General features: G+C 35.5%; 1 long non-coding RNA gene across 2 annotated transcripts in view; it reads right to left on the bottom strand.

Annotated features, from left to right (window-relative positions):
* The window catches only part of LOC106150122, a 42,066-nt gene extending 29,221 nt beyond the window's left edge, over positions 1 to 12,845 (bottom strand). For both annotated transcript variants that reach the window (XR_001236742.1, XR_001236741.1), the window contains exon 1: positions 12,763 to 12,845. This is a non-coding gene — a long non-coding RNA (uncharacterized LOC106150122). The remainder of the gene's footprint in view (positions 1 to 12,762) is intronic.
* Between the last annotated feature and the right edge of the window lie 9,834 nt (positions 12,846 to 22,679).

Genomic DNA, 22,679 nt, shown 5'->3' with positions numbered 1-22,679 from the left:
TGTGAGGGTAACTCCATATGACACTGCCAAGCATATCTGTTTGCATTGTACATGGAAATGGTGGAAGGGCCCCTGAAGCAGTCCACAGATTTAGTGGGGCCACTGTGTACCAGACTTTAGCCAGGTCTTCATTACTCCCGTAAGCCCCTACTCCAATAAGAGGTTCATAGTTATTCAGGTTTCCGGAGAACAAAGTGAATTAGAACCTGTGTACAGAAGTCTGAGATTCCACTTCCTCTAGTGTACAGTCATTCAAGTAAATGGGCACAGGTCCCTTTGCCAAGTGTTTTTTCTGTATCTATTGAGACAATCATATTCTTTTTGCTCTTTGCTTAAATATTTGAATTATGTTGACTGATTTTCTAATGTTCCAACCTTATATTGCTAGGATAAATCTCATTTGGCCATCATATATTTTCCTTTTCACATATTGAAGGAGTTTTTTTTTGTTTGTTTGTTTTTGTTTTTGTTTTAGAATTTTGGAGTTTTCCTCATGAGAAATATTGGTCTGTATCTTTTTCTTTGTTGTGGTGTGTTTGTCTGATTTTTTCCTAGGACGAAGCTAGCTGGATAAAGGGCAGTGAGGTATTCTCTCTTCTGCTATTCTCTGGAAGAGTTTTTGGAGGATTTGTAATATATCTTCCTTAATTTCATAGAATTTTTCAGTCAAGACACTTGAACCTGGAGTTTCCTGTGTGGAAAAGTTTGTACTACAAACTCAATTTATTTAAGAGACATATGACCAGTTTACATATTTTTGTATTGAAGGAAACTTGGTAGTGTGAGTCTTCTAAGAAATTTTTCTATTTCATTCATTTGATGTATTTGTATAATGTTGTTCATAACCATCACCTTCCTATACTGTCTGTGAGGTCTGTAATGATGTCTTTCTTTTATTTCTGCTATTGACAATTTGTGTCTTCTCTTTTTTAATCCCCATCAGGCTGGTCAAAGGCTTGTCTTTTTTATGTCTTCTTCAAAAATAAACTTTGATTTAATTGATATTTTTCTTTATTGTTTTTCTTTTTTTATTTGACTCTTCTTTATATTTCATTTACTTACTGCAAGTACAAATGAAGGTGGAAATTGAGGTCAGTGAAATAAGAGTTTTCTTCTTTTCTAGATGTCTTATACTATAAGGTTTTCAAGCAATATATCAACTATGTCTCACAAATATTGATATTCATTTTAACTAATAAATATCAACACCAGTGTGATGCTATTTTCCTTTTGTCTTTCTTTCTTTTTTCTTTTCTTTTCTTTTCTTTTCTTTTCTTTTTTTTTTTTTTTTTGGGACAGGGTCTCACTACGCAGTTCAGGCTAGACTTGAGCTCACTTTGAAGAGCAGGCTGGTCTTGAACTTGCAACAATCCTCCTGCCTCAGCCTCTAGAGTGCTGGAATTACAGGCATGCATCACAATGCTCTGCTTGCTATTTTCATTTCAATTAAACTTAAAGTATTTTCTAATTTCATTTTGATTTTTTTTCAATTCACATATTAGTTCATATTGTGTTGCTTAATTTCCAAATTTTTGGTGATTTTCCCAGATAGTGTTTCATTGTTGATTTCTAGTTCAATTCTGTTGTAATCAGAGAAGGAGGATTGTAATATAGAAGAAGATTGTAATAGAGAAGAAGATTGTAATAGAGAAGGCATTTTGTATGATTTAATTCTATTCAAATTTGAGGTTTGTTCTGCAGCTAAGAGTACAGTTGTTCTTGGTGAATGTACCATGTGGCATTTGATCAGATTGGGAAATATTAGTATAAACCCATGGATTTTAATAGATAATGGAGTTTTCTCTACTTTTTAGTTTTCCAGGAAATATAATTTCTATCATAAAAAAAACTGAAGGTAAATTGCAAAATTGTAACTTTTTTGACTCCATTAGAGAAGTAAGGTAGCACAATCAAGGAGCTTGAAATTTAACAAAAGATTGCTCTTCGGAGAATATAAGAACTGTCATACTCAATGCTCTGAGTCAAAGCATGAAAGAAGTAGAAAGTAGATGCCATGTAAACAGAATCAGGAGAGAGAAAGTTTGGAATACTCAAACCACTGGAAGAGCTAACCAAAAAGATAAAGTACATATCCAAGAAGTGCAGGTTACCCCAAGCAGAATAAATATGAGAGAAAAATCATCTAGACAAGTAATATTCAAATTACTGGAAACCAAAGAAAGAGAAAAAGTTGAAGCCATCTCCAATAAGAATTAAAACAGATTTTTCCACTACCTATCAAATACCATGGGTTTATACTAACATTTACCAATCCAGCCAAATACCACATACAGCCACTTTACACATTTCCATATGCAACTCTCTTCCAGCAGTGGGAAACCTGACTGTCACACTCTCCACATCCCCCCCTCCACTATAGAAACATCACATCTAGAATTCATAGAAGAATATTTCAGAGTTGCCAACCCATACCCTTGGAAAAGCAAACCTACTAACTACAATTCAATATATCTTTATATTCGTAGGGAGAATTTATATACCTCAAAATGCATCATTATGGGTCCAATTTAATGTTCTTAAAAATTTACATACTTCTAATACCGCACTCAAATTTAAGGTCTTCTTTAAAGTCTACCTTGGGTACCCTAAACATGCAACTTTGACATAGAAAGCTATGGTTTGTTAGAAAGCTATTGTAATGCTGTCTCTGTAGAATATGTTTACTAGACTACAAACTCAATGAAGAAAAATACTATGTATTTTCAGTTTGGAGTCCCCAGTGGTACATAGGGATATGAAACAATTATCTGATATATAAAAATGTACCAAGAGTTTTGCTAAATAAATGCAATAATATTGGAACAAATAACCTGAAACTTTAAATAAGGGCACTGTGTAATTTTAAAGCTAAGATTTGCTTATTGCTTCCACTAAGTCCCTAGCTAAGGGAGCAATGACAAGAAACGTCGAGACACAAAAGAATACAGAAGGCAGCAGTTGGGATGCTAATAAATCATTATGTTCTTAGAACTCTGCACTGAGACATACAGCTCTTTTAATCACTGATCAACTATCCTTTGGGTGGTGGGTGGCACAAGTTACTTCCCCTGCAGTTGTGTAGTAAGACCTTCAGTTTTAGCAAGATATTTAAATGCAAATATAGGTTACCTGTCCAAAGTTAAATGGAGAAGAACATATTTATAGCTTGTAGCTGATAGTCTGACATCTGAAATTTATTATTTCCAGTTGTCTAAAAGCAGTGGGTAATCAAATATGTTGACAGGCAGATATTATTTCTGTACCACTAAATATCTTGGCACAAGAGAAGCTACATGTATTGACATTTAATTGTGCAGTTGCTTTAAAGTCATGTCTGGAGTTGCTTGGTTTGTCTTTAAATAACAACAAAGAATATATATATATAATCTTTAGCATATAATTAGCTAAGTACATGTTTCAATTTTTTTTTTTGTACTGGGTGTCAAACTCAGGACCTTGAGCTTGCCAGGTAGGCGCTGTGCCACTGAGCTAGATCCCCAGCCACATGTTTCAAATTTTGTAAGAAATTAATGGTGGATTTCATAAAAGGAGTCCTGGAAAAAAAAAATCACAAAACCTGGATATTGTCCGATTCTGGATTGCCCACTTGTCACCTTGAAGCCTCAGGCAAGTCATTATTTTCAGTTATACAAAGAAGAGCAGGGTTATTATGAAGGCTGATAAGATGGCAGTAACATTAGAAATAACGATATTGAGCAGATTGTATTTATTGGAGACTTATGCTTGGCACTCCAATTTCTTGTTTAAGTCTCACAAATTTCTGTGAGGTAGGCCTATTCTCCTTTTCAAGGTTGAAAAATGAAGTTTAAAGAAATTAAGTAGTGGGAGTGGTGGCGCATGCCTGCAATCCCAGCACTTGGGAGGCTGAGACAGGAGGATCATTGCAAGTTCGAGACCAGCCTGCGCTACAAAGTGAGCTCAAGTCCAATCTGAACTGCATAGTGAGACCCTGTAATTTGCTAAAGATCACACAGTTAGAAAAATGGTATATATATAGAAAGGACAAATTCCAGGTCTCCCCAGTATTAAAGTACAATTTCAATTGTATTTCTTTCCAAAGTATGTAAGGTGCAGATGTATTACATATATTCAACAATCAACATGTGTTAGTACCTTTCGCACTACATTCCCAGGGCAACTCAAGCTCACTAATAAATTTAAAGGCCACCTAAAACATCATGCCATAGAAATTTGCATTTCCACCTCAGATTTCCTTTTGTAAACTTAAGAACTTGTACACCCAGTTTCCTTAAGTGTCTGACCAGTATCTCAAATTCAACATGGCCTAAACAAGCTCATTACCTCTCTGTAAAATGTTGCTCCATCTATGGGCCCAAATTAATGAGTGATTCTGCTATTGGTCCAACTGTCTAAAATAGAAATATGAAAGAGAGGGGTTTTCTTGTTGTCCCTGATCTGTTCCAAGTCTTCATAGATTGTTGACATGCTGCTTATAGCCCTTAGGATGACTGATCAAATCTTTCAAATCACTAACAATTCAATTTAAATATCATTTTCCACTTGGACCTTTATAACACCAGTTAGTAGTATCACTTCTGTGCAGGTGCCATAACTTGCATGTAACTATATTTTCCATATGTTTGCTTACTGCATTTTAGTGATAAATTTTCATATTTATCTTCTCCTTTACAAATACATTCCATTGGAATGTGTTAAATAATGGAAATATTCTACCAATGTGTGCTATACATTAATAGCTATTTATCTATTACTTGAACTATATCTAGGATGACTGAAGAATTTTTTTATTTAATTTAAGTTTAACTTTAAATAGCCACAGGTGGCTAGCAACTACTATAATTTACAGTATAACACTGGACTCTGAGCTTAGTGAGACCATACACTACATCTTATTCATTTTAGAGACTCCAGTGGCTAGAACAGAAGAGCCTCAGAAACACATAGTGAATAAATAAGTAAATAAAAATTTAACAGTGGTAGAGTAGGGAAAATTTTGCTTACTGTAAATACCATACAACTACTACATAAACACTGTTCTCTTGGTAGATAAAAAGTTAAGGTAAATAGGTTTCTAGTAATGGATAAACAGCTATCTGGTCAACCCACTCTCAGATAACAAATATAAACTTTACAAAATGTAAAATGCCATAATCTGAAGGTGTCTAGAGGAACTGAAAATAAACTGGAAGCAAATTTACAACTGAAAGAAGGAAATGGCTCAGCATGATTTTTCTGTTTTGATAAAGCATTTTGACTGAGGGCAGGCTCTTGTCTTGGGTAAAATTCCAAGAGAAATCCAGTCTTACCACCTTGGAGAGCCGTGGGGCAGAATTTTCCAGGGGAAGTGAGGATGGAAACTGGAAAAGTGAAAGCCATGGACAGATGGGGAGCTAGGAATTCCCCATATAAATTTGGCCCAAATCTGGCGATTTCTCTACTCTATATGCATGGGGAGGTCTCCAAGCAGGCTATGTGAGTCTAAAAGAAATGAACTGAGCTTTCTGAGCTCTTCCACTAAAGGAAAAACAAGATCAGTGTTTGAACTGAAGTCAAATTAGCTACCTGCTAAAAAACAAAAGCAACCAAAGGAAATTTCATCTTCAGGGGGATATAAAAGAACCCAGTATTCCTACAATGTATCATTAACAATGTCCAAGAGGTCTAAACTTAATAGGTTTATGAAGAAACAGGAAAATGTTTCCTGTATTCAAGTCAAAGACAAATAAAAAAAAAGACTCTGAGATGACCACAAGATGTTGGATTAGCATATAAGAATTTTTAAACACCTTTATAATCATCTCAATGACTTAAAGTGAAATGTTCTCATAATGAATGAACAGCATCTTAGTAGAATATTCAAACCTATGAGAGAATCAAATGAAAATCCAAAAACGAGGAAAATATAATATTTGAAATTGAAAATCAAAAGTTGACTTTAATAGCAAATTGAAGTGAGAAAAGGCAAAAGGAATTGAATATAGGACAATAGAAACTATTCTATCTAAAAAGCCAGCAGAAAATATTGGGGGGAAAATGAAGCATCTCTGTGAGTTATAGGAACAATGTGGAAAATTCTAATACATGTGTATTTGTAGTCTCAGAAGAAGGGAAGAGAGAGAAAAATAATGAATGAGGAGATAATGGTTTAAAAAAAATCCCCAAATCTGGTGAAAGTTATACATTTTCAGATTTAAGAAATCCAGTGACCCCAAGCAGGAAACTATAAAGAGAATCACATTTAGCCACATCAGAGTTAAACTTTTGAAACTACAGTAAAAGAGAAACTTTTGAAAGCAGTTACAGGCTAACCATGGATTAAATGGAACAGTATGAATTTCTTGTCAGAAGCAATAGACACAGGAAGATAGGAGAAGAGTACTTCTAAAATGATGAAAGGACAAAAAAGTGAATTTAATGAGAAAATAACATTGGATATGGCAGGCAAGATAGTCATCATCACATAAACAAAAAAGATCATTTTTATTAGCAGACTTACTGTACAGAGAGAAACTGAAAAAGAATTTCTTTCAGAGAAATGTATTGATGCCAGAAGAAGATACATCTTTAGAAAAGAATGAAATGTCAAAATAATAAATATATGGAAAAATGTGAAAGAATTTCTTTCTCCTTGTTTATTATAAATAAAAATGGGTACTTAAAATTTCTTTTCCCACCATATTATGGGACTGATGGCATTTTTAGATAAAGTACTTACAACAACTAAAAAATAAAAGGGAACAGTAAGTAAATCATTATTTTCTGAAATAGATTTATACTTTAGATGAAGTGGTCCAATATTAAATCTAAAGAAACTATGAAAGATTAAGGAAGTATATAGTATTTCTAGAGAAGCTACGTAAAACAATATAAAGCCATGTAAATAAAAACCAAAATTCATGAAAAAAAGAATTCCCAAAAAGATTCAACTAAAACAAAATAAATTAAGGAAGCTAAAGCAGAGAGAGAAAGAGAGAAAGTGTGAGAGAAGTAAATGAGACCCCAACCAAAAAAAAAAAAACAAAACACTAATAAAAAAGGTTGTCACACTCCTAATATACCAATGATTAGATTAAATGTGAATGCAGTGTTAAACTTAGAAGTTGAAAATTCTCAAAGGAGATAAAAGAGTAAGACTTAACAGTATCTCTAGATGAGATGAACTTTAAATATGAACATACACATATGTTGAAGTAAATCATAGTAAAAGGTATACTATGTAGGCAGAAAGCTCAAGATGGCTGGAGTGGTCATACTAACATCAGATCTAATAGATGCTAAGCCAAAAAGTATTATCAGAAATAAAGACTGATATACTACCCTAATAAAGAGAATAGATTTAAGAGGAGACACAGAGACCATACATATACATATGCTTCTTAAAAGAGTTTCAAAATACATGAGGTGAAAAAGTAATACAAGTAAGGGGAGAAAGCAACAAATTGACCATGACAGTTGGAGATTTTAAAAATCATTTTCTCACCAATTGATAAAACAAACAGGTAAAAGGTCTGAATAATGCTCTCAATCTCCTTTGCCTGACGTTTATAGAACACTAGATCCCACAATTGCAGAGTAAATATTCTTTTCAAGTGCACATGTAATGTTTACCAAGGTAAACCATATACTGGTCCATAAAACAAGGCTCGCTATATTTGAAAGGATTGGAATAATACAGGCTATGTTTTGTGACAACAATGTAATTAAACTAGAAACTAAGAACAATGAGATATCCGGAGGGCGATAAAATCCACATATTTAAAAATTAAATAACATGCTTATCACTAATCCATGAGTCAAGGAACAAAACCACAAGACACATTAGAAAATATTTCAAACAGAATGATAAAATATGTCAACATTTGTTGGATAAAGCCAAAAATGCATAGAAATAAATTTATAGTTTTTCAATGTTAACCAGATAGGAAAGAACGAAGGTATAAAATCAATAACTCTAGTTTCTCAAGGAAGATCTAGAAAGAAGAGCAAAATAAATCCAAAATAAGGAAAAGTAAGGGAATAAAGAAAAACATCAATGAAAGAGAAAACAGAAAATTTATACATATAAAACATTTTAAGGGGTTTCTTTGGAAAAGATAACAAAGTTGATAGCCATACATAGAATGATAAAAAAAATGAGAGAAATTACCAATATCATGACAGATGTTATGAAGAACTTTATGCTAATAAATTCAAGAATTAGAGGGGATGTACACATTTCATTTCCTGAACAACTTATCAAAATTGACATAAGATGAAATAAAATGTTGACTAGTCCTGTAGCTATTTGAAAGAAATTCACTGCACTTCCTTCTGAAATGAGAGTCATGGTGACTAAACGAATGACCCAAAGATATCTACATATTCTGCTACTTCTCTGCCTTAAATAGGAATTTGTCAAATTATTTGTCTACTGTGGGAATATCTATTGTTTTGAGAGCAATTAAAGATGTTGTTCTTTTTTCTGTCACTCAGAGTTGCTTTGGAACTCCACAATGTGATTTCTATCCTCATTCTAGACAGTGAATAGGAAGGCAAATGAACTGAAGGTAATTTAATGCTTTGGGAATTTTTGTGTACCCTCAGCCAATACTTGCTTGATGTTTTGATAGTACTGCAGTTTAGATACAATTTACCTCCCCAAGGGTTTGTATGCTGAAAGCTTGGTGAAGTTATAGAGGTGCTGAGACCTTAACAGGTGGGGCTTCCTGGAAGACATGTAGGTCATGGGCATCACCTTCCTGAGGGATGAATGCAGGTTTTATGGAACTGCCTTACTGCTTATGGGAGTGGGTTATCTACTTTGAAGATAACAATATGCAATACAATAACCATTGTTAATTTCCTAACATCTTGTTTTGAAATTCTGTGTCATTTTGTTTGTTTTTTCTCTTTAAAATAAAAAAGAGAAAGTTTAGCACCTCCTCTAAATCTCCGTTCCAATGCACCCCTGCCACTGTGATGCCATCTCCCCCAGGGCTCTCACTAGACCAAGAAGATGCTTTCAAACTTTCAGAACTATGAGCTCAATAAGCCTCCTTTCTTAATAAAGTACTCATGCTCGGGTATTTTGCTATAGCAACACAAGGTTGACTAAGACAGGTGGTATAAGGGGTGACACAAACTCTAGATGAATAACTTTATAGTTCATTGAGCTTTACCGTCTGTAGTGTGGTAACAGACTTGGGGTTAGTTTTCATCATTGTTGTCCATAAAAGTGTCTACATTTTTAAAAGAGCTTTCAGGGAAAGTAATCTCCCAAGGCTACATCTCTGATATCTTCTTTGCAGCCAGTGTTATAACTGCCGAATTGAATTGCATGGGTAAATGGAAAATATTTAATTATTATAAATTTTGATTTTTGAAGAAACCATGGCTTGGCAACCAAATTTTATATTGAAATGAAACTTTCCAGAGAATTCACCAGGGCTCAGAAAGACAGCTTAGAATCTCTGGTCCAATAATAAAGCAACTTATTGAAGACTTGAAAGACATTTTCTTATAAAAACCCCTCACAGCTCTGAAATGGTTATTTCTGGTAGCCCCAGTCATACAACAGCTTGTACAACATCAAGCCAATATGTTCCAGGTGCTCAGTCTTGACCCACTCTCTGCCAGTCTTCACTTTTGGAGAATCGAACCAAAACACAGAGGATGACAGAGAGCACCCATCCACTCTACCTCAGCTTCAAGGGTTTTTCCTTTACTGTCTGTGTAGTGCTGAAAATACAGTTTCTTCCCTGATGAAGTTTGAGAAAAAAAACTATGAAATTGGATAAAAAGTATCCCAAAGCATTATTAAGAAATACTTCAATAGATGACAGTCAAGTAATTTAATGTTGTTCAGTAAGAATCTTGATATAAAATATGATCTTAATTTAATGTACACATATATCAAACAATGCACTTAAGCCAGAGCCTCCTGCAAGTACTGAAAATTCCTAAGAGAATTGTTGGAAGTAAGTTTTATCCCTATACTTGATATTTAGAGGAAAATCTATAGTGTGTATGAATATCACTTAATCAGTGAATATTGGTCTATATTTGCATTCCATTAAGTTCATTGAACATTGGTAATCTACTGTTAAATTGTTGCTGTTTCAAATTTGATTCTTTCAAAACTTCTTTTTCAGAAGATAGCATTAAATAAGCATTCTATTTCATTTTTATTGTTGGCACTTTGGGGAATATTTTAGTTAATGCATTTTGTACATAATACCATGAGTGTAATTATCAGATATTAAGTGACTATTTCTTTGAAGAAATAAATCTTAGGGAGGTGTGAGTGAAGAAATCTATTTTATAAAATGAGACTCTACAGAATAGGTCTGCCATTGACTAGTAGATGTTTTAATATGTTGTTTAAAAAGGGATGGAAGGGGTATTTAAGTAAATCAAAAATAAGCAGCAGAAACTGTGACCTCATCAAACAAATTTCAGTGCAGTTTTTGTCTCCAATAGGTAACTGAAAAGAGAAAAGTAAAGTCTGAACAGAAAGCAATCCAAAGCTCTCCACATCTGATTGCTGTTTACACTAATTTATTCAGTGTATGCCTTATAGGAGCTATGAGTTGCTGTTAGGGGCACACCGTACACTTCTGTTTCATGGTCAGAACAGGACCAGAGGCCGTTGCTGCCAATCTATTTCTCTCCATGTCCAAAACCATTGCCTCGATTTATAAGAATTATCTGGGCAAAATAGGAATTCTGTTCATTTTAAGAGAATAATACAGAAATTATTGCTGCTATTTTTTGATGATGAAATGTGTATGATATATTTTAATCACATGTGAGTTTTCTTAATGTAAAAAATTAAAAAGCTGTATCATTCATAACCATAGATGCTAAACACCAAAATATCGACAAATCAAGTCTGGCAATATATTGGCACAGTGATAATCCATGACAATGCAGAGCTTATTCAAGAAATACAAAGTTGATTTCACACTCAAAGTAATATGTAAGTCAGTCAATATAACTCATTAGATTGAAAAATAAAGAAAGAAAAATATAGGCTCATGTCAATAAATGCATAAGATACACTTGGTAAAATAAAAATCTCAATCATGACAAAAAACTCTAAGTAAAGTAGAAATAGATGGGAACTTTCTTGACCTGACAAAGGACATCTATGAATATCTTATAGTCAAAATATTGAATGTAAGACACATTCTATTCCAACATTGGACTCAGGGCAGAAATGTCCCTGTTTAATGTTATAGTAGAGGTTCTAGTCAGGGGAATAAGGCAATAAAATAAAATAAATAAGAAGCATGGTGGTATGAGAAATTCTGAGAAGCTTATAAGCAACTAGTGGAATAAGCAGTCTAACAATATTACAAGACACATGCTCGATGTTCTAAAATCAATTGTGTTTTATGTTCTAGCAGCAAACAATTGGAAAATTAAGTAATTTCATTTTCAGTAGCAATTAATAAATATAAAATACTTAAAAACCAATTAAGCAAAAGCATATAAGAACTCTATATCAAAAATTACAAAATATTGCTCAATCTTAAGAAAACCCAAATAAATGAAAATATATACCATATTCATAGGTTAGGAAATCCAATCTAACTTGAACAAAAGCTGAGAATTTATACCATCTGCATTCAACATATTTTAAGTTACATTAATCAAAGACAATGTAGTACTATCATAAGAACTAAAAAATATCAATAGAATAAAACAGAGAACCTAGAGTTGGACTCAGACTTGTGCAGTCAATTAATTTTCAAGAGGCAATAAAGAAATCTATTAAAGACAAAGGAAAATCTTTTCAACAAAAGATACTGGAACAATTGGTTATCTGAATGGAAAAAGTCTGTGCAGCAGGAGCTTAGATGTCCGTCAGCTTTATTTTTATCCAGTATGGCAATCTGATCTTTTAACCTTTTCTATTTACATATTAATAATATAGTATCAGCTACCTTAATCATAATACAGTTCCAACTAATATGGTGACATTTCTAGTGCAAGGGTATTCTTTTTCTTTTTATGAAAATAATCCTTTTAAATTATAAAGTTAATAGTTTGGCACTTATGATGCCCAAAATAACATATGAAATAAACAAAAATTAGTGATGACCAAGGAATTCCTCAACCAAGGAATTACCAAGAAAACAGCAGTTGGAGCAGTCTTCCTGATTTTTATACATGGTGTCATAAAATCTGTATGATGCATTTCTTGCCTTAATATTAATTTGCATGTACTTTTTAAGGCTTCTTGAAATTCCTTTTTTTGTATAATATGATATTACCTCTCATTTCAACATATTTCATGATTTTTGTTACTGTATTTCTGACAACATAAACTTTAAGTATAAGCTATATTCAAACTAAACTGTCAATAGATATCTCTATTTCAAGAGTATCTGCTACACTTTTAAACACTCTTCTTCCATTGAAATTCCTTATTTCATAGTCCTCTATCCAAAATGTAATTTTCATGTTGAGCAAATATCACTAGAGAAAGTAATTATGGAGCAAAATTTTTTTTTGCTACAAGTTTATTTTGTATGTTTAGTTTTTTTCTTGCTCCAGTGAAATTTAAGGAAGGTCACAAAGCTGAGCATTTCAACATTGCATTTAAATATCCTGTTACGAGAAAAACCACAGAAGCAATCTCCAGCAACCAAATTTACAGAAGATGATATTGTTCCGCAGTTGCTTTTGATTGTTCAGGCCGCAGAAATCAGATGTAAATGAATTAGGTATGCTCTGACAAAGATATTCTAAATTATGTCTAAGAGTAAAGCTTACCTTGTCATGGAACCTTAACTCATCTATAGCCCACTCTATGGACTAAAGATGGAGAGAAAGATGGGAGGAGAGGAAAAGGAGAAAGGAGAAGCAGAGAAGGGCAGGAGCACTTCCTGGATTCTCTAAACTGTCCCTTCTGGTTTCACTTCCTTCCAGACCTCCAGTTGCACTCCTGAGGGTTCTGTAAACAGCTTGATTATTGTAACATCCAACCTCCAACTTACTCTTTTTCTTAAGTTCAGTTTCTGATAAGAAGATCCAAAAATATAAAAATAAAATGACTTGTAGATTTTCTCCCATAAAGTCAACCAAGCCTGCTGTGATCCACAAATCCCTAGCTCAATAGATGGAGAGATCACTTTCCATATCTATTCCTGGTCCACTTTTTCTGTAAGTTCAGAGTCTCCCCTGCTCATTCACCAAGGTGCTTAATGTAGACCTACCCAGACCATCTCCTCTCATGAAACTCCAGTGTCAAACTTTTATGTACATTTTCCTGATTAAGGAGAGTAGATTTTCAGAAAACACTTCGAATTTGACAGTGACATCTTTAGATTACTAGTTTCTTAAAATTCTAATCCTTTCACGTTGTTTTTGGAAAGAAAATCAACATTTGCTTGTCTTGTTATCATTTGAAATATAGTGAATAAATTTAATACTATGAAAATAAAACACGAGATTTTTGGCTTTTGAATGTCAATGAGTTCTGTTTTCAGAAATCTGACTTGAGATCAGCATAAATTTATACAACATATTTCTAGTGATTAAGAAAAAGGTGACATTGATTTCCCTTGTTGAATAAAAACTTTTAAGTAATTCCCATTGTTAGCCAGTTTCCTATCACTATAGCAAAATAGCAGAGATGATAAGTTTATAAAGAGAAAAGGTTAACTTTGGCTCATCACTTTGGAAATCTCAGTCCATGATAATACTGGCTCTGTAGCCTTGGGCCTGTGGTGAAGGAGCATAGCCTGGTGGAAGTGTGTGGCAGAGTGAAAGCTCTTACATAAGCTAAGGAGAGAACAGAGAATGAGGAGGAGCTGGGGTCCCACAGTTCTCTTCAAGAGCACATCCCCAATGACTGGAAAACTTTCTACTAGTCCATTACTTAAAAGTTCTTCCACATCCCAATAACCACCATAGAAACTAAGCCTTTCATACATGGGTCTTTGGGGGGCATTTGATATCCAAACAATAACAGCAATATAACTTTTAGTGGTTACTGAAGCTTTAATGGTGTGTCTAGAAAACAAGACAGCAGAGAACTCACACAATTCTAAAATTCTTGATAATTAGTTTTTGCTCACATGATTGAGAAAAAATTTTTTAATTTTTTCTATTTTAAAAATTAAAAAAACTAACAAAACAACAATGAAGACAAAATCAAAACAACACAAAAATGATTCATGATCTTGAAATAAAATGATAGGAATTAACAATGGTTGCTGCCTTGCTAGTGTTATCATCAACGAAGTTGCTCCATCCACCAGACATAAGAATGTAAGGTTGACCAAACAATCAAAGACAGTAACAAGTAATTTTAAAAAAAAAACATGGGAAATGATGCAGAGCTTCACCACATAAGATGGTAGGAGTACAGCAATGGTTCTTATACTGTATATTGTTGTTTTCAGATCAGTCATTCTGATTACCAGATTCAAGTATGCAAAATTGGTCAAGAAAAAAGAAAATTTTAAGCATTGACTGTTCCTTTCAATAAACCACAGACATGAGCAATATACCTATTCCAGCTATCCTTGTATATACATATAAATTTTGTTTTTCATTTAAAAAGAAACCCAAAATAACAAAAACAAATGTGTAAACAAAACAGCATAGAGAACAATAAAAATGATACAGAATTTCAAATCACAGGGATAGGATATTAACAATGGTTATTATATTACAAAATGTCATCATTAAAATGGTTGCACATATAACCAGATATAAGCATGCAAGATTCATCAATTACATATTAACAGTCCCTTTCAGTAAACCAACAGATATTAGTAGTACAATTATCCTAGCTATCCTGTGTATACATATACATATTTTTTCCTCTTCCTAATTATTCTCACAATTCATATCAAAGACTTTGCCTACCTGAGGTAAAATATTTTTAGCTTAGAAAAATAGCATCCAGCATATATTAAATTTCTTAAGCTTGATTTCTCTATGTTTTTGTAAGAAACTTCACACTCAGTCTCTTGAAAAATGTAAGTGAATCCAGAAAAATTATTTGATAAATGTATAACATTGTGCTAGGTGCTACAGACGTTACAGGGAAAAAAAGCTTTGCTATAGTCCTTATCCTCATGTGTCTTGTAAAACAGTAAGGAGGTGACTTCAAAGAACAATTAATAAAGCCTGGCATCTCAGAGTAACATTGCCACATGCCAAATGTTACAAGTCTGAGATGGGGAAGAGAGACAGAATAATCATAAACACAAAAGCTAAGAGCAGAGGACACAGGCAGAGAATTCATTCTGAGTTCCTGATGACTTTTCTATCATTCTGTTTTCAGAACTCTTCCATAATGAATAGAAGCTGAAATGGTCTGAGGAACTTACTAGAAAAGGTGGGAAGTAATTTGGGACCAGAAAAAAAGGGGATGGGATTTCAGAGAATAAAGAGCTACATTGACATTACAAGCCAAACAGTGGAGATGATCACATGCTCAGTTTTGCAGAAAAGCAGTCAGCCTTACTCAAGTGCAAGGGCAGAGTGGGAAGTGTGGGAAATGACCCTGACTGGGCATGGTGGGTGAAGAGATGTCTGAGGAGTTTACATGCAAAACAGCAAGACATAAGGAATCACCAAGCCTAGGAACAAAGTGATGAAAATTTGCTTTTGAAAGATCAGTCTGGCAAGGTTATGCAAGAGGCACTGGGAGGGTGGAAGCTGGACAAGGCAAGCAAAGTAGGGCATTGCCTTAGTAATCACAGAGGACCTAAGCCAGGATAGTGTTGGTGCATATGTGAGAAAGGAAGAAAAGTATCTGGGTGTAAGCATAATGAGTTAGCAATGGTAAGAGAACTCCTCTAAAAAGAGTCCCTGAGGTATGAGGCCAGACTTTGGAGAGAGAAGAGCAGGGAGATATAGACTGATACAAATCAAGCAGTCACTGGTATAGAAGACAATTCTGAAGTCAAGAGAATGGAAAATTTAAGAAAGGAGTGTGAGTTGAAGAACAGATAAAAGTCAGTAGGGAAGCACTCAGTTTTAGGGTATAGGATAAGCCAATGGATGAGGAAACCAGCAATCTACAGTGTGAGACTCACTATGCTTTCAGAGAACTTAGGGAGCAAAGTGGTCAAGGAGGAGGATGTCATCACTACTGTCAGGATACGCTGAATGAAAAAGATGAGGACACTCAGCAGAAGAGTCTCATCAGTGAGTTGGGACTGGAAACCAGATAATGTGGATAAAGAAGGTAAAGCGTGGGAAGCTGATGAACTTGCAAACACAAGCAGAGTCAAGTTGCGTCTGTCCTGGAATCACAGAGTGTGACCTTAGTTAGAAATCAAGTTATTATAACTAGTGAAGATGAGGGTCTACTGGAGAAGGCTTGGCCCTACCACACTTTGATTTCAGTTTTAGTCTCCAAGACAGTGCAAAAATAAATTTTTGTTGTTTTAAGTCATTAGGCTGTGGTATTTTGTTATGGTAGCACCAAGAGTCTAATATATCCAGCCACTCCTTTCTTAAAACAAGGATAAGAATGCTTTCCTTATAGGATGAGAAATACAAAAGAAAGGCTTTTAGCATTTTTCTGCCCCACAGAAAGTACTCAGATAAATGTTAGTGATATTGTATTCTTTAAAGAATATGGTTGTAGGAGAACAGAAAAAGTGATCCTAGAGAAATCATGTAGACAATAAAGTTAAGTGTTCTTTCTTTTTCTCTTTCTTTCTTTCTTTCTTTCTTTCTTTCTTTCTTTCTTTCTTTCTTTCTTTCTTCTTTCTTTCTTTCTTTCTTCTTTCTTTTTTCCTTCCTTCCTTCCTTCCTTCCTTCCTTCCTTCCTTCCTTCCTTCCTTCCTTCCTTCTTTCCTTCCTTCCTTCCTACAAGTTATTGAGCACATTTAAATGCACACAAAAAGTATGGTCTTCAGGAACAGGGTAGCTAAGAAATTCTGGAGACAAAATATATCAGCATCAAGGACCAAATCTGATGCAAATGAAAGACTTCAGATACGAATATAAACTAAAATTCTATATAGTCAAATAATTCCCTATTACCTATAATTCCAAATTGATATTAGCCTTCAGAGAAGACAATCTGGAAAATCAGACCCTTATTCTAAAGGTGTTACCTTTATCTCAAATACTTTTGACTTTGGAGAAAAAAACTACTCAAAAGTTTTACTTCTTACAACATGCCTCATTTTTTTTTTAAATCTAAGAAGAATTTTCTCAGTTGGACACTTAATTGATATGACATTGTACAACTTCAGAATTTCAGAACACTAAATTCACCCTTAAATTATCAGCATTAGTACCATGAAAGGCATTTTTAAAGTATGCCAACTGAAGTATGCCAAGCATTTCTCAAAGTTAGTTTTAAGTAACAACATGAAACGAAACACTATGATTTTCAGAGAAAAATCAATATTGTTGATTTAAATTCTCAATGACTTAAAACCAGGCAAGTTTTCAATATAACTGGTTAAAAATGTATACTATTCACCATTTCCCCCTAATATGTAAATGCTCTAAGTAGCTACTCTGACGGAAGCAGTAACATATTTCTAATTGAGGGCTACTCAGCAATTTCAAAGTAAATAACTAATTTAATATATAGACTTAGTTTTTTCCTCCTCATATCTTAGAGCTCAGTATAAAAGAGAAGGAAATGGCCTTGCTTCCCCAAGGTTTACAAAGAGTAGGAAGGAATAAATAATGGTTTGGAAATGCTTAATAATCTATTCGCATCAAGTTCACATTTCCAGAAAAGGAAATACAATGGGCAAAGGGTAAGGAGACTTTAAAAATTTTGTCCCTCTTTAAGTAATTCCTCCAGGGGTTTCATGGTATGGGAAGAATCATTAATAAAATTCCCAGTGAGGGCAGGGTATGTAGCTCAGTGGCAGTGTTTGCCTGGCACACTTGAGGCCCTGGGTTTAATCTTCAGCAATACAAGAAAAAGTTACAATGAGTTTTTTCATTGTTTTGGTAGTTTATTTTTGAACACTTAACATGAGACATATCCTCCTTTAAACAGAAAATGTTTTTTTTTGAGGTGGGGGGTTCCGGTACTGGGAATTGACCTCATGACCTTGTGCTTGCCAGGCAGGCGCTGTGCCACTGAGCTAAATCCCCAGCCCTAAACAGAAAATCTTAAATGTGTAATGACCTTATTACACATGGAACAAGAATTTGTGAGTGCCTAATCTTCACCTTTTGGGTAATAAGTTCCTTATTCATCCTTTACGATATTTTGCATACCATACTTTGCAGTGAAGTGCTGCACTGTACTATATTTGAGGTTGAAAATCCAGGGCAAACATAAGGAGGCAGAACATAAAGAGGAGGCTCGCATGGCAGTCAGGCTCTGAGATACACAAATTCCTCCCTGGTTGCAGGGAGGAAGTTGCATTTTGTTGTGCAATTTGTTGGTTACATGGAACATTTGGCCTTGTTCTGGTTTGACACCTATCCAACCATTGCCTAACTGAGCCTCTTGCTCAATAAATATTAGCTCATTTGATTGAGAAATCTGTCCCCCATGTTTTTAGTCTTCAGAACAGGTGGAGGCACTCAGGGAGTGAGATGAGGGTCTGCTCTACTTGGCTGTGGGTCACATGGCCTTGGTCATGAGGAATATCTTCTCTCTCACACATTTACAATGGGCTAGATGTTAGTCTTATCCTATTCATCATTCTCTTGCAATTTATGGAAAATAGATATAAACATCTATCCATGACTGTGCACATATATATGTATTATAAATATATAATTACAATGTATTATGTAATATGAAGCATTTACAGAGTATACATATTATATATTATACAGAACTAAATAATATATGTATTATTATACATAGTGTGGCTATTTTCTGTTTGCAGGACAAACTAAAGTTCAGTATTTTGCCTATTTATATTTAGTTTGCAGTTCTGGAGTCTTGAAAGTTAAGATTAGGTGGGTAGTTTCATCTGTTCAGTGTCTTGCAAGGGCTTCTTGGCTGTGTCATAACAGGGTGTACAAATACAAAGGGAATTGTCCACTGGGGTGGCTTCACACTATAACAACCTATTATCTCAAGAATTTTAACCGTGAGGTGTATTCTGGTAAAATTAATGGAGTCTGAAGATAAGAAAATGACTCTTTGGGCACCCAAGCAAAGAATAGCAAATACCTGTAAAGTCAAAGAAGATGGATCACTCTTAATATTTAATTCTAGAAAGTAGCAGGGAAGTATCTGAAATGCTTTAGTAAAGACAATGTAATTTGTTAATTTAAAATATATGTATATATATACATATATATTTTAAGTGAAGGTCCACTGGAATTGAACTTTTTGGAAATACAGTTTTGTGAGTTTTAATGAATAATTAGGATCATTTGAATGTAATGAAAATAGCATCACCCTCAAAATTCCCACACTCCTTTCACCCTAACTCCTTTTATTTATTTATTTATTTATTTTGGTAGCAGGTATTGAGGCAGGACCTTGTGCTTGTCAGGTAGGTACTGTGCCGCTGAACTATACCCCGGCCCTCACTCTAATTCCTGAGAATAGATCATTGTTTAGTCACTACAGTGTTGTCTTTGGAAGACTGTTAATACAAAAGGAAAAACAACATGTAATCTTCTGGCACTGGCTTTTCCATCCTGAACAATACGCTTAAGCTTCTTCAAAGTTGTTGAGTGTATTAGTGCTTCATTCTCTTTATTACTGATGAGACTCTGACTGTCTGAATAGACTACAGCTTGTTCATCCCCTCACCCACTTCAAGCCAACTGAGTTGCTTTCACATTTTGGTGCTTATGAATAGATCAGCTGTAAACTTTCTGCTATGAGGTCCAGGCAGCGGGCTTTTAATCTAGCTTATTGCATTTTTTCCATATATACAGTCTATTAGACATTTTTAGTGCAGGTTTAGTTTCACAGAAAAACAGAGCAGAAAGTAATGAGGAGTCCCCAAATTCCTCCTGCCCCCAGATCTCCACAGCCTTGCTGACCGTCAACATCTGCAGCCAGAGTGGAACATCTGTATTTTATATTCTTAGATTTTCCACTTGTTTTTTTTTTCCATATCTGCTATGTCTTCATTGATTGTTAATTGTTTGCATTTGCTTGTTTGAGACTGCTTGGTTGAGCATAGTCATAAAACGGTTTTTAAAGTCTTCATCAGATAATTCTAATATCTAATGTCATCTAAGAGCTGGCACCTTCTGTTTCCATGAAAACTGAATAAATACTGAATATTTACTCTTTTCATGTTCAGTAATATTGGATATTATCTTGTGCATTTTGAATAATCTAAGACTTTGTATCTTGTTTAAATTTTATGAAGAATATTGACTACTTTTTTTTTTTTTTAAAGCAATCGATATGGTTGGGTTCAGGTCACAATGGCTTCAGACCAAGCTTCTGTGGGTTGTGACTTCAGAGACTCGGCAGCACTGTTTGGAGTTTTCCCACATGGCCATCACCCTGTGGCTAGTCTGGATATAGACTGTGAGCTGTCTTCGTGAGGTTGGGCTATCATAATAAATACAATAGGTTGGATAGCTTAAGGAACAAACATTTATTTCTCAGAGTTCTAGAGGCTAGAAAGTACAAGATCAAGGTGCCATCAGATTCCATGTCCACTGAGAGGCTTTTTCCTGCAGATGGCCACCTTCTTGCTGGGTCCTCTTGTGGCTGAGAAATCATCCCTCTCGTGCCTCTACTTAACAATACATTAATCTTATCCATGAGGTTTTTAACTTCACAGTATAATTGCTTCCCAAAGCCCTACCTCACACCATCACTTTGGGGATGACAGATTCCATATATAAATTTTAGGGGGACACAAACATTGTATCTGGAGCACGATCTATGCTGTAGTTCAATTCTACATTATTTAGGATCATATTCATGCATTCACAACCCAGAAACAAGTTGAGACATTTATTAACAACATTGTAGCATCTCTTTCATAAACTCTCACTTCGCTACTATCTTTCCAATTGTCTTGGTTACTTTTCTCTTGGTGCTGGGACAAAATACCTGACGCCCAAAATTAAGGAAGGAAAGGTTTATTTTGCTTACAGTTTGTGGAGGTTTCAATCCATACTTGGCAGATTATAAGGCAGACTGGCACATGGCAAAGGCTGCATCTCAGGGCGGCAGCACACAGCTGAGCAGTGCACACACACCAGGGTGGAAATGTGGGAGGAATGCCCCAAGCACGCTCTTCCTCTCCCTTACATATGCAAACTATCCACTCCCGGGCGGGTGCAGCTCTCACACCCATAATCAAACTCTAATAGCCTGCCATGGTCGCATGAGGCTTTGGAGGGGACACACAGACATAAACCATGACACCAATAGTTCTGAATATTAATCTTTGTCCGAGGAACAGCTGGCAAACTTTTTTTCCAACACTGTGGGTTGTCTCTTTACTCTGTTGGTGATAGCATTTACTGTGTGAAAACTTTTTAGTAAGATCCAGGTTGTTGATTCTTTATGATATTTCTTGTGAAATCAGGCTTTTTGTTCATAAAGCCCATACCAATGTCTTCAAGAGTTCCACCTATTCTACCTTCCAGCAGATTTAGTGTTTTTGTTTTAATAGTTAGAATTTTGATCCATTTCAATTTTAGTTTAGTGCACAGTGAAAAATATGGGTCTAGTTTTAATCTTTGGCCTGTGGAAAGCCAGTTTATTTATTAAAGAAGCTATTGGCCATTACAGAGGGAGTCCTGGCCTCCCTGCTCCCATGGCAGAGAGGAGGTTTTCATTCACAAGCTGCAGGGACTTCTCTGGCTGTGGGCAGGGTGAACAGTCTGTCAGCCCTGCGCCCCTGCACTGAGAGAGCCAGTGTTCTGGGAGCTGCTGAACTCGTGGGTTCGAGTCTGTGCTCGGCCCACACTGCCAAGGTTCCCAGCAGAAATGTGCAGAGAGAGCCAGGTATTTCCCAGCTACTCCCTGAGGGCAGAGCATGCGCATCAGGACCATGCCGCCATTACAGACGGAGTCCTGGCCTCCCTGCTCCCGCAGCAGAGAGGAGGTTTGCACTCAGAAGCCCCAGGGACTTCTCTGGCTGTGGGCAGGGCAAACAGACTCTCAGCCCCATGCGCCCTGTGCCAAGTGAGCGAGTGCTCCAAGAGCCACTGACCCGCAGTTTGAGTCTGAGCTTTGCCTTTGCCCGGACCCGCTAGCCAGTCGAAGGCTGGGGAAGTCTGTGACTGATACCCATCTGGGCTGCATCTGGTTCCTGTATGTATCCTGATCTGACTGGAGACATAGATTCAGATGGTTCACAAACTATAGATCCTGCAGTTTGTGTCTGAATTATGCCTGTACCCTAAACTACCTGGGGACATAGGTCCACATACCGGGATTGTCACATCAGTGCAACTTGAGTCAGGTCATGCACGTGCCCTGAACTGCAAGGGGATGCTGGATCAGATGGTCAGCCATCAACTAACACAAGTGCCTGTGTCTCAGAATAGGGATAACTAGATACAAATCAAAAACTGCCAGAAAACCCAAGACTAAGTAGCACTACTCCGAGGTCACCCAGAAGCAAACCTGAACAACAGGAAAAATAGGGACACTAGTAGTCTTGGTTGAGCAGCTACTGAAGAGGGGAACTGAGCTTTCTGTGTCTGGTAGCAAACATGCCAAAACAAAAGACTAAAACACAATCCCAGAACTCTACCCCAATCAGAACAAGTCCAGCAGACATTGACATAGGAGAACT

This window comes from Chinchilla lanigera, unplaced genomic scaffold, assembly GCF_000276665.1.
Source record: "Chinchilla lanigera isolate Chin_1 unplaced genomic scaffold, ChiLan1.0 scaffold00064, whole genome shotgun sequence".
NCBI classification, from domain to species: Eukaryota; Metazoa; Chordata; class Mammalia; order Rodentia; family Chinchillidae; genus Chinchilla; species Chinchilla lanigera.
This window is presented reverse-complemented; position numbering and strand designations above follow the sequence as displayed.